Here is a 16203-nt window from a genome sequence, read left to right on the forward strand (position 1 = left end):
GAGGGGGCAAGGCGGCGGGGTCCCGTGCTCGAGCCGGACTCGGCGCAGCGGCGGCGCTGGCGGCTGCGCGAGGGAGACGAGGCGGTGGGCCGGCGGCTCGGCTGGGCCTCGGCCCAGTCGGGCGCGGCGAATTTTTTTTTAAAACGTTCCGTCGAAAAATTCGTAGAAAAATAAATAAAAATCCAAAAAAGATAAAACAAATTTTTCCCGTCTAGTTAGAAAATTTAGAATAGGGTGAACATTGTTTTGACACAAAATAAATTTTGAAAACATGCAATATTTTTTAATGCAATTAAAATTGCAGATAAATTCCGAATAAATACCAATAAATGATTTTAACACTTTTCCTCCAATATTTCAATTGTTTTGGAGAAGTCATATTTTTTCCTCTCATTTATGTTTAATGAAATATTTTTCCGGAGAGAAAAATAATTAAAACCAAAATCCTCGTTTTATTATTTGATGAAAATCAAATATGAAAATTCGAGAAAATCCCCAACTCTCTCCGAGGGTCCTTGAGTTGCTTAGGATTTATCGAGGATTTGTCAAAATGCAAGAAAATATGATATGCAATGATGATCTATGTATAACATACCAAATTGAAAATTTGGGATGTTACACATACCCAACTCTGCAGGCTGACAGGGTGCATTAAATGCATCACCGAACGTCACCTCATTGGTTGTCCGGCAAGCCTTGCCGGGCTGTCTCGCCAGTTCCACGCCTGCTCGCTTGACACGTCGCAGGACGGGTGTCATCTGTAGGCATTTCCTGTAGAAAGAGGCCGCCATGTGGTGAAGGGCTGCCACTTAGTCACTTTGCGGCTTGACACCGCATTGATTGACGAGGTGGGTCGTGGTGGAGTGGTTGGGTGAGGTGGTTTAGCTTTTGTGAGTCTCGGCAGGCCTTGTGGGGATGTCTTGGACGTCTTCTTCTGGGGGCGACCGCGTCCTTGTCGAGCTCTTCTTCCCGACAAGGGAGGCTCTTCTCCTGGTGGTATCTTGCTTCTCTGGCTTGATCTCGGTCCTCTTGATCTGCATGTTGATCCTTACAAGCTCTTGGTCTCTTGTACTCTGACTTGGGTTATTGCCTCAATCCTGTTCCCGTGCCTGTGCACAGTCTGGGCAACAGACCTTGGGTTTGTTGCACCGATAGAAGCCCCCGGGCCTGCCCCGAACGCGCTGCTCAGCATCGTCGGGGTAGGGCCTAATAAGTGCACAAGCAGGGGTGCTGAAGAGGCTGGCCTCTTGAGGTCTTCTTTGATTCTTCATTAATCTTAGGTCCAGGCCAGATTCTGGTTCCCCGCGCGTCGTGTAAAGCCAATAGTGGTGGGGCCGCCCTGGTAATGGCCCGTGAATTACTTTAACGCACGGGGTAGAAACTACGAATTCACTCTTCCCACCACGCCCTTATCCTTAGCCACGTATGCGGCATGCATCGCGCGAGGTAGGTAACGGAGGCGTGGGGTGCGGGAGAGCATCAAGGTGAGGGCTCGGTCTTCTTGAATTAGCGGAGGAAGACGGCGGGCGCCCGTTGAGGGAGCGGCTCCCCTCCCCGACCTGCCTATAAAAGGAGGGGTGAAGGGAGGGCGGAGTCATTCATCCTTGCGCTACCCCTCCTCTATTTTCTACTTCTTGCTGGTTATGTCGAAGAGAAGAGCCTCAGGCCAGCCCCCGGGCTCTTGGTTGAGGCTGGTGTTGCCAAATGTTCATGCCGGTGCTCGGGGAGTGAGCCTGGTCCATGTTGTGGGGAATTTCTTGGCGTCTTCAGGGCTCACCCGAGAGGTAGGGCAGGAGACCATTGGTAATCCTAGCACTGCCCCTCCCGAAGGTCTTGGGGCTGATGGCGACGAGAGGCGCGCCTTCCTGCCTGCCAAGGCGGGAAGCAGTGCGCCTCGAGCACCCTAGCCGTCTTGGTCGCTCGCCATCTCCCCGGAGCAGGTGCCGGACAGCTAGGCCGGCGCTCCCCACGGATGGTGTCGATAAATACGAAGCCAGGGGAGAAGGAGAAGGCGGTTGGCAGGCCGTCCAGTCGGAGTACGACAACATCGATGTGTTCGTCTCGTACTGGCGACCTACTGCCCGTCTGTCTGGCTCTTCCCACCTTTCCCTGGCGTCATCATCACTATTTTCCCGGCTGCCGGGGAAAGGCTTGCCCCTCTGGCACTTCCGCTTCCTCCAGTGGTCTTCCAGCTGGGCCTTGACGTCTTTGTTTGCCGGAGCTTGTGCGGGAGTCTTTCGACTAGTCCTGGAAGTGGTGACCAAGGGGCCGCTGTGGTGCTCCTTCCGCCCTCATCCTCCGCAGCCTTGCAACTCTCGATCTTGTCAGGCTGCCTTTGGCAGGCCCTGACGGGATCGGGGTGGTGTTGTGCTGGTGCGCATCCCGCCCTCTTCTCTTCCCACCGCACTACCTGGGACAAGAGGGACATGGAGAGGAGTTTATGGAGCACTTATCTTTTTTCAATCTTAAATTTGTAGGCATTTGCCAAATTTTAATTCAAATAATGTAATCTCTCGAGTACATGTTGGTGTTCTGTAATGCTTGTACTTGTATTGTCAGCATATTAACGGAAAAGGATGAACCTTGCCGGGAACTTGTGCATGTATATGTCCATGCGGAGGTGGAATGCCTCCTTAATGTAAATAAACGAGTTTTCCCTGACAGGCTACCCTGCCGGTACCCTTTTGTTTGCCGGAGAACTGTGTCTACCGGGAAAAAAATTAAGGGACCAGCCCCCCACCAACTTCCTTTTACCAAAGGCCACTACAACCATCCTGATCGAAGCAACGAGTCAAGTATGGGAGCACCTAAGTCTCAAAAGAGTGGCGAGGTTTTCTCATGCGCAAGTTATAGCTTACAGAACACTAATGGACAAGAGGTAGAACTTATCTGTTTGGCTTGCCGGAGATCACAATGTTGGTCTATCTTCCCAACTCCTTGTAGAGGCGAAGTTCACGGCAGGAACCTGCAGCTTCATGCAAATGGGAATGATGCAAGATGTGATCCTATCTATATGCATATGCAGATGCTCATGAAATGCTTATGCAGTGCTCTTGGAATGCTTATGCATGCATGCAACTTCGTCGGGGCCCCCCAGCGCTTCCTTTATTTCTCTGTTGCTCAAGGTCATTGCCCTGGCTTTGTACAAGGGGTTACATGCAGCTGAGGCAAGGCCTGTACAAAAGGGTGTCTGTCGGGCAGGGCCCGACAGTCGCGCCTTACGGGTAGAACTTGCAGAGATGCTCAATATTCCATGAGTTTTGCAATTGAATGCCATCTCTGGTCTCCAGACGGACTGCGCCAGGTCTGGTGACTCGTACTACCCGGTAAGGGCCTTCCCACTTCGGCATCAACTTGTTTGTACCCTTGGCGGACTGAACACGCCTAAGCACAAGGTCGCCTTCCTCAAAACACCGGGCATGAACCCTGCGGCTATGATAGCGACGCAGGGCCTGCTGATAGCGTGCAACACGCGTAGCATCCCGGATATGGTTCTCCTCGAGTAGCACAACATCGTCACACCGGTCCTGATCTTGCGCTACTTCATCGTAGGCAAGCACTCGAGGCGACCTGTAGATGAGTTCCGTGGGGATAACTGCTTCTGCCCCATAGACCAGGGAGAAGGGAGTTTGTTCGGTGGCTCGATTTGGTCTCGTTCTGAGGGACCAGAGAACTACCGACAGCTCATCGATCCACCGCCTGCCGTGCTTCTGCAGGATATCAAAGGTTCTTGTCTTGAGTCCCCGTAACACTTCAGCGTTCTCCCTCTCAGCTTGTCCATTGCTTATAGGATGTGCAATAGAGGCAAATGAGATCTTGCATCCGAGGGCATGAACATATTGCATGAAGGCGTGACTCGTGAACTGGGTGCCATTGTCGGTAATGATCCTTGCCGGGACTCCAAAACGGCACACCAATTCTTTCAGGAATTTGATAGCTGACTGAGCAGTCACATTTCTCACGGCAGTCACTTCCGGCCACTTTGTAAACTTGTCAATAGCAACGAACGAGAATTCAAAGCCCCCGATCGCCCGGGGGAAGCGGCCGAGGATATCGAGCCCCTAGACCGAAATGACCATGATAAAGGGATCGTCTGAAGAGCTTGGGAGGCAGGAGGATGTTCTTGGAATGGAACTGGCAGGCTTCACAATTGGTGACAAGATCGACCGCATCTTGGAGGGCTGTGGGCCAATAGAATCCTGGCCGGAATGCTTTCCCAACTAATGCCCTTGATCCAATGCGGGAGCCACACATGCCTTTGTGTATCTCAGCCAGCAGTTCCTTTACTTCTTCCCGGCAGATGCACTTCAATTTCACACCGTTGGGCCTCCTTCTGTACAGAGTGTCATCAACAAATTGATTCATACTGGCCCTTCAGGCTACTCTTTCAGCTTCATCTTGGTCATCGGGAAGCTCTCCGGTTTGGAGGAAGTGGACTATGTGCCTTGCCCAAGTTGGAGCCTGAGGCTCAGCAACGAGGACTAGCAGCACCTCCCCTACTGCGGGGGCACATTCCTCGTTCGTGAGGACCATGGGCCCGCCTGGAGGGTGCGGTCCGACAGGTGGTGAGGACTTGTTTCCGGCAGGGTCTCTGCCAGGAGCGGACGGCTCTACCAGGAGAGGCTTACCGGAGTCCAATTTCCTCCTTTTTTTGGGCCATTATTGCTGGGGATACGGAGGGCTGAGTAAGATGGAGAATAAAAGTCCCTGGTTCCACTGGAAGCTTCTGCGCAGCACACTTTGACAAATGATCAGCTATGCTATTTTCCGCACGGGGTACATGCTCTGTTTGCAATCCGTCAAAGCGTTCCTCCAACCTCCTCACTTCCTCAACGTATGCCTCCATTAATGGGCTTTGGTAATCCTTGTTGACTTGTCTCACCACAAGCTGTGAATCTCCTCGAATGATCAGCTTCTTAATTCCCAATTCTGCGGCAATCCTGAGCCCGGCAAGGAGCCCTTCATACTCTGCTGTATTGTTGGTTGCCTCTTCCCAGGCAAAATGCATCTGGACGACGTACTTCAAGTGCTCCCCGAAGGGGGCGACAAGAAGCACGCCAGCTCCTGCACCTTGTAGGGAAAAGGCACCATCGAAATACATAATCCATTCTTGGGGCGACTCCTTGCCGGGGATAACTGTCTCTGGCACTTCCTCATCAGGGGTTGGCGTCCATTCTGTAGTAAACTCTGCCAATGCCCTGCTCTGGATTGTTGATGTGCTCTCAAATTTCAAACAAAAACTGGATAACTCCAAAGCCCACTCCACTATTCTGCCAGTAGCCTCAGGGTTTCGGAGTATCCTTTTCAACGGGAAACGAGTGACAACCGTGATCTCATGGGCTTGGAAGTAGTGGCACAGTTTCCTTGAGGCCATGATGAGACAAAAGATCAACTTTTGCGTGCCAGAGTACCTCGATCTAGCCCCCTGTAGTAAAGAGCTAACGAAGTACACTGGGCGCTGCACCACTTTCTTCCTTGCCGTGTCCTTTGGGTTACTCTCGCTGCCGTGCTTATTTCTGTCATGATCCTATCTGACTCTGCCGGTACTTGCTCACTTTCTGCTTCATCCACTTCCCGCTGCACTACCAAGGCTGCGCTAACTACTTGGTTGGTTGCCGCTAAGTATAGCAGCAACGGATCTTGTGGCTTGGGATCAACCAAGGTGGGCACAGAGGACAAGTAGGCCTTCAACTCTTGCAAAGCCGCATCTGCCTCTGGAGTCCACTTCATGGGCCCCGCCTTCTTCAAAATTTTGAAGAACGGCAGGGCACGCTCGGCTGACTTGGAAATGAATCTGCTTAGCGTGGCAACGCACCCGGTCAGACACCTCACATCCTTGACCATCCTTAGTGCTTGGATATGCTCAATAGCTTTAATCTTGTCGGGGTTGGCTTCGATCCCCCGATGGGACACAAAGAACCCAAGCAGCTTGCCGGAGGGAACGCCAAACACACACTTCTCTGGGTTGAGCTTCAAGTTGATCTTGCGCAGATTACCAAATATCTCCACCAAATCCTGAATAAGGGTGGCTCTATCCTTGGTCTTAACCACAATATCATCCATATAAGCTTCAATGTTTCTGTGCAGCTGTGGCTCGAAACCAATCTGGACTGCCCTTGCAAAAGTGGACCCTGCACTCTTTAATCCATATGGCATGCGGATAAAATAGTGCGTACCACATGGAGTGATGAACGATGTCTTCTCTTCGTCTTCCTTGGACATGAAGATTTGATGATACCCAGAATATGCATCCAGAAAGGAGAACAAATCACAGCTTGAAGTAGACTCCACAATCTGATTGATGCGCGGCAAGGGAAACGGGTCCTTCGGGAAAGCTTTGTTGAGATCTGTGAAATCTATGCAAAGCCTCCACTTCCCGGTAGCCTTCCGGACTATCACTGGATTAGCCAACCATGTGGGATGTAGCACTCCTCTGACCAAACTAGTTGCTTCAAGTTTCTTGATCTCTTCCGCAATGAACTGCTGCCTCTCCAAGGCCTGCTTTCGGACTTTTTGCTTGACAGGTCGGGGATGTGGGTAGACAGCAAGGTGGTGCTCGATTACCTCCCTAGGAACACCGGGGATATCAGATGGTTGCCAGGCAAACAGTGGCGGAGCCAGGGGGACGAGCGGGGGCTTGGCCCCCCCAACGATCGGTAAATTCTTTAATACCTACGAGTAACTAGCGTCAAGATTATGTCAATACGAATCGTTGGCCCCCCTTAATAACTCGATTAAAAACTAGGAGGAAAAAAAGGAGAAAAGGCCCATAAGAAAGCCCACTCGTGGTAATGGCATGTTCTCCTAGTAGCAGCCAGTCCCGGATATTACGTGGAAAACCTAGACCCTGGCGTGATTAACGTGTGTCCGGAGGTGATAGGTGTCGCAGCCGGTTGTCGCTCCGGTGCCTCTGCTCGTAATTAGATTCCACTCTGATTAAATCAGGCAACACTGGCGAGAGGTGATCCTCCGTACAATACTATAAACTCCAACTAGGCAAGGTTAGCACGTACTCTTTTCTAGTCAATCTGAACTCTCATCTTAATTCTTATATGTGTCAGAAATTGTTCATCCGATTCTGTTATTTCGAATGCATGATCTACTATGCTAATTTGTTTTTAAATTCTTTTGATTGTGCAATCTATGACGCTGTCATGAAGAGAAAAGCCCTCCTAAACACCATAAATATTGATTCGACTTTTAGGCATGCTACTTAAAATGCTCAATCTACTGACATTGTTAAAGTGGCTAATGTGCGAGATCCAATTGAAGATAACTTGGTTCGAAATTTCATGATAATTTACACTTAATGGGAATTAGCTAGCAGCTAGGTTATCTTCTGATGAAATTGTTAATAATTTTAATATTTTTGGTGATTATAGGGGCAAATTTAAACTAATAGAAATGCAATCACTTATTTTAATAGCGTTGAAGTGACATATTATTCTAGTATTATGGAATTATTTTTTCGCACAGGACTATTTTCTTTAACTATCTTGGCTTGGCCCCCCCTATACCCAAATCCTGGCTCCGCCCTGCAGGCAAACACATCGATATTCGCCCGTGGGAAGGCAACGAGTGTGCTTTCTTATTTGTCATCAAGGGTGGCGCTGATAGTGAAAGTACAATCAACGCCAGCCAGCCCTGTCGGGAACTTTTTCACTTGGGGTGTAGTGACCTTGGATCTCTTGCTATTGGAGCTCTCCGGGAAGTCATCAACAGGCACAACGCACTCCGAAGAGGTATGCTTCCCGGATTCCTTATCAGCGTCCTTGCTACCCTTCTTCTTTCCTCTGTCCTCCTTGGCGGGAACTGCTGCTGCCGCTGCCTCGGCCGCGACTGCGTCCCGGTACATCTTATCCACGCAAATGATTGCATCCTTCTCGTCTGATGGGATGACAAGGACTCCCATCGTCCCAGGCATCTTCAAGGTGTTGTAGGCATAGTGGGATGCCGCCATGAATTTAGCGAGGGCTGGGCATCAAGAATCCCATTGTACAGCAGGGGGAGGTCAACCACATCAAACACGATCTTCTCAGTCCGGTAGTTCAGCTCTCCCCAAACGTCAGCGGCAGCGTGATCTTCTCCTTAGGATGACTCCTGTCGGGATTAACTCCTTGAAACATGCCGGAGACCTTCAACTGATCCTCTGCTATCTGAAGTTTGCTGATGACTGCTGATACGTCTCCGTCGTATCTATAATTTTTTACTATTCCATGCCAATATTCTACAACTTTTACATACTTTTGGCAACTTTTTATACTATTTTTGTTGGGACTAACATATCGATCCAGTGCCCAGTGCCAGTTCCTGTTTGTTGCATGTTTTTTGTTTCGCAGAAAATACATATCAGACGGAGTCCAAAGGGGATAAAAACTTACAGAGATTATTTTTGGAATATATGTGATTTTTGGGAAAAAGCATCAACATGAGACGATGCCCAAGGGGCCCACAAGGATGGAGGGCGTGCCCCAGGGGGTAGGGCGCGCCCTTGGACCTTGTGGTCACCCCGTAAGGCGGTTGGTACCCTTCTTCTGGCGCAAGAAAGCTAATATCCGGATAAAAATTGTGTTAAAATTTCAACCCAATTGGACTTACGGATCTCCGGGAATTTAAGAAACGGTGAAAGGGCAGAATCTGGAAATGCAGAAACAGAAGGAAACAGAGAGAGATCCAATCTCAGAGGGGCTCCAGCCCCTCCGCCACCATGGAAGCCAAGGACCAGTGGGGAAACCCTTCTCCCATCTAGGGGGGAGGTCAAGGAAGAAGAAGGAGAAGGGGGCTCTCTCCCCCTCTCTCCCAGTGGCGCTGGAACACTGCTGGGGCCATCATCGTGACCACGATCTACACCAACAATGTCATCACCATCATCACCAACTCTCTCCCCCTCTATGCAGAGGTGTAACACCTCTTCTCCCCGCTGTAATCTCTACTTAAACATGGTGCTCAATGCTATATATTATTTCCCAATGATGTATGGCTATCCTATGATGTTTGAGTAGATCAGTTATGTCCTATGGGTTCATTGATGATTGTGATTGGTTTGAGTTGCATGTTTTATTATTGGTGTTGTCCTATGGTGCTCTCTGTGTCACGCAAGCGTGAGGGGTCCCCGCTGTAGGGTTTGCAATATGTTCCTATTTTGCTTATTGTCTATGTTGCGTGAGTGATAGAAACACAAACACGGATAAGTGGATTATGGCGTATGGGAATAAAGAGCACTTGATACTTTAATGCTATGGTTGGGTTTTACCTTAATGATCTTTAGTAGTTGCGGATACTTGCTAGAGTTCCAATCATAAGTGCATATGATCCAAGGAGAGAAAGTATGTTATCTTATGCATCTCCCTCATATAAAATTGCAATAATGATTACCGGTCTAGTTATCGATTGCCTAGGGACAAATAACTTTCTTGTGGCAAAAAGCTCTCTACTAAAACTAACTTAGTTGTGTCTTTATCTAAACAGCCCCTAGCTTTTATTTGCGTGCTCTATATTATCTTGGAAACCTATCCAACAACACCTACAAAGTACTTCTAGTTTCATAGAACTTCAGGGAATATTTGTTCTACCTTTAGCTCCTCATTGGGTTCGACACTCTTACTTATCGAAACAGGCTACAACTGATCCCCTATACTTTTGGGTTATCAAGACCTTTTTCTGGCGTCGTTGCCGGGGAGCAATAGCGTGGGGTGAATATTCTCGTGTGTGCTTGTTTGCTTTATCACTAAATAGATTTTATTTGTTGTTCTAAGTTGTTTTATATCTTTAGTTATGGATATGGAACACGAAATACCAAAAAAATTAGGTGTAGTTGCTACTCATGGAGATGGGGAACCTCGTACAACCCTCGATGATCATTATGTGAAAGATATTATGCACTACTTTAATAATCCTGAGAAAACCCCATTCAATTATATAATGGGAGACACGTTGGATCAACGTGAATACTTTAGGGATTATCGCTTGACTCAAAAAGGGAAACTCTTATGGGATCAAATTCATATGTTGCATTGGTATGCTCGGCAACTATGCTTGAGATATGATTATACTTGTTGCTCTAGGATGAAGGCTCCACACCTTCCCTTTTCATGCAAATTTAACGATAATGAAACCTTAGCTTCTTATGCTAATGGTATATATGATTACTATGATGTGGAATGAATAGAAGAATTCGTTGCTTTTCGGGTGCTTATGAAATTGAATCTTTGTTTGAAAAGCATGAAGCTTTTGATGATGATGTTTATAGGCCTGAAAATTTTGCTATACTTAAAATATTGCTTTGAGAATTATGAATATAATGCCGATATGGATGCGTTTATTGAGAAAGTCTCCGCTGTCCAAGAAGAGACTAATATTTTGCAGGAAACTACACTACTGCAGGATGCTGCTAACGCGACACTACGATCAGAGACCCTTTGACGAAACTGTGTGCGATGCAATAATCGCAAACGGTGGCGTAAAAAACCCGTCAAAAAAGGTGCAAAACGTTTGCTATGGAGGATGCATCAAACACGGTTCAGATTTTAGTTGCGTGTGCGATGCAGGGCATACGATTCAGTTCAATTAACCGTTTGCGATGAGGAGGAACAAAAGAAACAGGCAGCCAGATGAAGATGTGTGCGATGTACAACATACGGTTCACTCGGATGAACTGTTTATGATTAGGCAACACAAAAGAAACGGTCAGCTAGATCAAGGTGTGTGCGATATACGACATGCGGTTCACTCAGATGAACTGTTTGCGTTGATACAAGAGAACAGAGACGGTTCAATATAACAAATACCATAAATATTGCAAGGTTCAAATTCAAAGATTACAATGCCCCAATTCACACATTGCAAACTTCGTCATTTCTGCAAAGGGATCAGCCGCTGACAAGTCATGTATGGGTTTGACACAATGACTTCCAATTACTCTGTCATATGCTCTTCCAATACGAAGTTTAGCTTTTTTGGAGCCTCTTCCATTCTGTAGTACCTGCCGGCTCTGATCAACATATCGTTCATCTTTCCTAATTAAATGCGTGTTCAACCTCAGTACCCTCAACACCCTTGCTCTGGCAAGAAAGAACCTGGCGAGTGTAATCTCCGGTAAGGTCCCTCGGTAGGAGTTCAAAGTAATATTTGAGAGATGCACATCCAGGCATTCGATGTGATTGTCGTTATAAACATTATCCATCTCCGGGCCTATTATTATCTGCAAAAGAAGAGAACGTGTTAGTGCCTACATGCAGTTTTGAACACTACTACACTCCTATTTGGTTTGCCGGATTTGTAAAATGCACCAACGATCTTCGATCTGACATGATTAACATGAGCATTTGATTACAATCTAGAAACATGTAGCCTTCTTCACAAGAGGTTTGATTGGATGAAAAATTCCCTAAGAAAACTAGTACAGATGAATCCAAAGGAGAAATGCTTATGGATTGTAACCATATGAATCAAGCAACCAATATGGGGTGGGGTGTGTATGTCCTGAAATCCTCCAAAATTCCTTCAGAAATCGTAGTACATTGTCATTGTAAACTTGGGAAAAGGTGCAAAAAATTGAACTCCCTTATGGTTAACATTTAACAGGAAAGGAACATCACCTAGATATACAGCTTCTTCAGGCACAGAAAGCATCTCAGGCAACTGACAACTTGGTCCAGGTTGGGGCCGACAGATTCTAGTGCCAAGACCTTCACTGTGCCCAGAATCTGGGTGAAGCTTTGCTGGATGACAGACGAACATACATCTTCAAAACTAGAAATAATGTTGATATCAAGGAGAGGTATGAGGCGACTGTTGTACCTGAAAGTAGTAGTATTTGACAGACGAGTAGCCCACCTCTGTCCATTTCGGCGCAGAAATGACATTGATTCTTGTTGGACCTTGTTGATCAACTACAAGTAATCTCTGAAGTGAAGGTGTGTCCTCAATGACCATATTGTGGTCTACCTTTTGTGATCTCTCGTTGCAACACCAGCAACACACATAAATAGTCCGGAGAGTCCTGGAGGTGATCTGCAAGGTACTCAACCAATTCATCGCTAGAAGACGAAGGAACTCGACTGCAGTACAACCGCGGAGCAGGCCCTCCATGTCATCCTTTGGGATGCAGACGGCGACGAGCTCGAGGTGCTTCAGTCATGGTAGAGAAAGAGCGGGTGCGTCATTAAGGGGGGTGGCAGTTCATGAACTTGGCGAGGCGCAGCGTGGGCGCGAAGCGGAGCGCAGACGTTGGCAGCAAGCGCATATGCCCATCATGAAAACTGAGCTTCTCGAGCTGATCTATGGCGGTGGATCAAAACCACTCGTCAAGCTTGGCTCGGTCCTTGCCATTGGAACGGAACTTGCCCGTGATAAGGCCTTTGATTGGGCCATGGTGACTACCAAGGATCCAAGCTTTGGCGATAGTCATGGCAGAGCTCGTGGGCGTCGTGGAGGTCGACAGGGGTGAGGAGCCATAGGGGCGCCACCGCCGGGAAAGGGTGGCTGTCCTCGCCCGATATTTGATTGGGAGGAGGGATATGATGACTATCAACATATCATCGGGGAGGTTGTTGATGAAGTGTAGGCCTGCTGGAGTCGCTTGCGGTTCTTTCTCGACCCGCCTCTGCTAATTGGCAGCCTCGTTCTCCACCTCGTCAGTGGTGACGGAAACCTCTGTCTCCATATTCACGCTGTGCTCTGGTGCTTCAGCAACCCCGGCGTCGCCACTCCCTCCGATGGGGCACTTCGGTGGCATCCTCATACACTGACGGCTTTGAGGATTCAGAGCGGCATCGAGGATGCGCGCGGAGAGAGAGGATTGTGTGTGTGGCGAGGATGGAGGGTGCGGCCACTCGGCTGCGCCATTAATACAGACCAGTGGGAGCGAGGCGGGCGGCGGTCCAAGGCTGTCTTGCTTCCCGATGAGAACGACTGCTTAATCTCTATGAATGAAATCTATGCTTAATTACTGAATTTTAGTTGCAAAAATTAGATAGTGCTATTGATTTTTAGCTGCATATTTTGACAAATCGCAGTGTCTCTTGGCTTAGCGCCGAAGTATGGCTTTAATTTGCATACCGTAATCTAAATCATTTGCGTTGAAGAGATGAACAGATCTTGCGTTGGACAACTTGCACACTTCCCGGTGAGCCTACGCACTGGACTGCACTCGCACGCCTCCCGTTCAGTCAAGCAGCTGTCCGCACAACACCTCCTATAGCCATTAAAACCAAGACACGTGGGGTCACGTGAATGGTTAACAGAACGCACACGGTTTGAATTATACAAACGTTTCAGATATTAAAGTGGCAGCTATTTTTCAAAATGCCTTTGTTGGCTGTTATTCTAGTCCGCCTTCTCTCAAAATGGACATGAAAAATACCACAGCATGTCGGGTGCCATTCCATGATAGCATGCCAAGTTTCGTGATAAACGAGTTTTGGATTTACTATAATTTAAAAGCTATCTCAACATTTTGCCGGCAATCAACAGTCCCCTGGTGCTTGAATTCATTCAAATTTCTTGCATGGGACCTAAGCATGCACCCAAGGACACACATTTGATTTTTTCAACCAATTTATATGCACTGGAGCATGTGTATGTATTTCAAATTTGAATTATGCACATAAAATGCCTAGAAAACCCAGTTAATGTATAAAAATGTCCAAACGAACCCCGAAAAATTCCAATACTTAACACAACACTCCTGTTGTTCTATGTTGGCACTAGGAAATTTTGGAAAGCAATAAGAGGTAATGGATATAGTTTCGTCCCCAAAGGTGGCACGTTCCGTACCGAAACCATCAGAATTGTTGTAAGAAGCTCTGGTTTGTGAGAAGCTTATACCCAAACCTGCCCCAAAATGGGACAATTTTTTTACCATGGCATGTCGGGTGCCGCTCCATGATAGCATGCCAAGTTTCATGAATATTAGACGAGTTTTGGATTTACAAGAATTTAAAAGCCAAGTATCTCAACGTTTTGCCTGCAATCAATAGTCCCCTGGTGTTTGAAATTCATTCTCATTTCTTGCATGGGACCAAAGCATGCACCCAAGGACACAGATTTGATTTTTCAACCAATTTATATGCAGTGGAGCATGTGCATGTATTTCAAATTTGAAATATGCACATAAAATGCCTAGAAAACCCAGTTAATGTATAAAAATGTCCAAACGAACCCCGAAAAATTCCAAAACTTAACACAACACTCCTGTTATTCTATGTTGGCACTAGAATTTTTTTGAAAGCAATAAGAGGCAACGGATACCATTTCGTCCCCAAAGGTGGCACTTCCCGTACTGAAACCATCAGGCTTGTTGTGAGAAGCTCTGGTTTGTGAGAAACTTATAACCAAACCTGCCCCAAATGGGACAAAAATTTTACCACGGCATGTCGGGTGCCGCTCCAAGATACCATGCCAAGTTTCATGAATTTCACACGAGTTTTGGATTTACTAGAATTAAAAAAACCAGGTATCTCAACGTTTTGCCGGCAATCAACAGTGCCCTCGTGTTTGAAATTCATTCCCATTTCTTGCATGGGGCCTAAGTATGCACCCAAGGACACAGATTTGGATTTTCAACCAATTTATATGCACGGGAGCATGTGCATGTATGTCAAATTTGAATTATGCATATAAAATGCCTAGAAAACCCAATTAAAGTATAAAAATTGCCAAACGAACCCCGAAAAATTCCAAAACTTAACACAACACTCCTGTTGCACTATGTTGGCACTAGAAATTTTCTGAAAGCAATAAGAGGCAACGGATATCATTTCATCCCCAAAGGTGGCATGTTCCGGACCGAAACCATCAGGCTTGTTGTGAGAAACTCTGGTTTGTGAGAAGCTTATACCAAAACCTGCGCCAAATGGGACAAATTTTTTACCACGGCATGTCGGGTGCCGCTCCATGATTCCATGCCAAGTTTCATGAATTTCAGACGAGTTTTGGATTTACTAGAATTTAAAAACCATGTATCTCAATGTTTCGCCGGCAATCAGTGCCCTAGTTTTTGAAATTCATTCCCATTTCATGCATGGGAGCTAAGCATGCACCCAAGGACACAGATTTGATTTTTCAACCAATTTATATTCACTGGAGCATGTGCATGTATTTCAAATTTGAATTATGCACGTAAAATGCCTAGAAAACCCAGTTAATGTAAAAAAATGTCCAAACGAACCCCAAAAAATTCCAAAATTTAACGAAACACTCATGTTGTTCTAGGTTGGCACTAGAAATTTTTTGAAAGCAATAAGAGGCAACGGATATCGTTTCGTCCCCAAAGGTGGCACGTTCCGTACCGAAACCATCAGGCTTGTTGTGAGAAGCTCTGGTTTGTGAGAAGCTTATACCCAAACCTGCCCCAAATGGGACAAATTTTTTACCATGGCATGTCGGGTGCCGCTCCATGATACCATGCCAAGTTTCACGAATTTCAGACGAGTTTTGGATTTACTAGAATTTAAAAACCAGGTATCTCAACGTTTTGCCGGCAATCAACAGTGCCCTGGTGTTTGAAATTCATTCCCATTTCTTGCATGGGACCTAAGTATGCACCCAAGGACACAGATTTGATTTTTCAACCAATTTATATGCACGGGAGCATGTGCATGTATTTCAAATTTGAATTATGCATATAAAATGCCTAGAAAACCCAGCTAATGTATAAAAATGTCCAAACGAACCCCGAAAAATTTCAAAACATAACACAACACTCCTGTTGTACTATGTTGGCACTAGAAATTTTTTGAAAGCAATAAGAGGCAACAGATATATTTTAGTCCCCAAAGGTGGCATGTTCCATACCGAAACCATGAGGCTTGTTGTCAGAAGCTCTGGTTTGTGAGAAGCTTATACCAAAACCTGCCCCAAATGGTACAAATTTTTTACCACGGCATGTCGGGTGCCGCTCCATGATACCATGCCAAGTTTCATGAATTTCAGACGAGTTTTGGATTTACTAGAATTTTAAAACCAGGTATCTCAACGTTTTGCCGGCAATCAAGAGTGCCCGGTGTTTGAAATTCATTCCCATTTCTTGCATGGGACCTAAGCATGCACCCAAGGATACAAATTTGATTTTTAAACAAATTTATATTCACTAGAGCATGTGCATGTATTTCAAATTTGAATTGTGCACATAAAATGCCTAGAAAACCAAGTTAATGTATAAAAATGTCCCAATGAACCCCGAAAAATTCCAAAACATAACAC

Source organism: Triticum aestivum, chromosome 1D (assembly GCF_018294505.1).
Source record: "Triticum aestivum cultivar Chinese Spring chromosome 1D, IWGSC CS RefSeq v2.1, whole genome shotgun sequence".
In the NCBI taxonomy this organism is placed as follows: Eukaryota; Viridiplantae; Streptophyta; class Magnoliopsida; order Poales; family Poaceae; genus Triticum; species Triticum aestivum.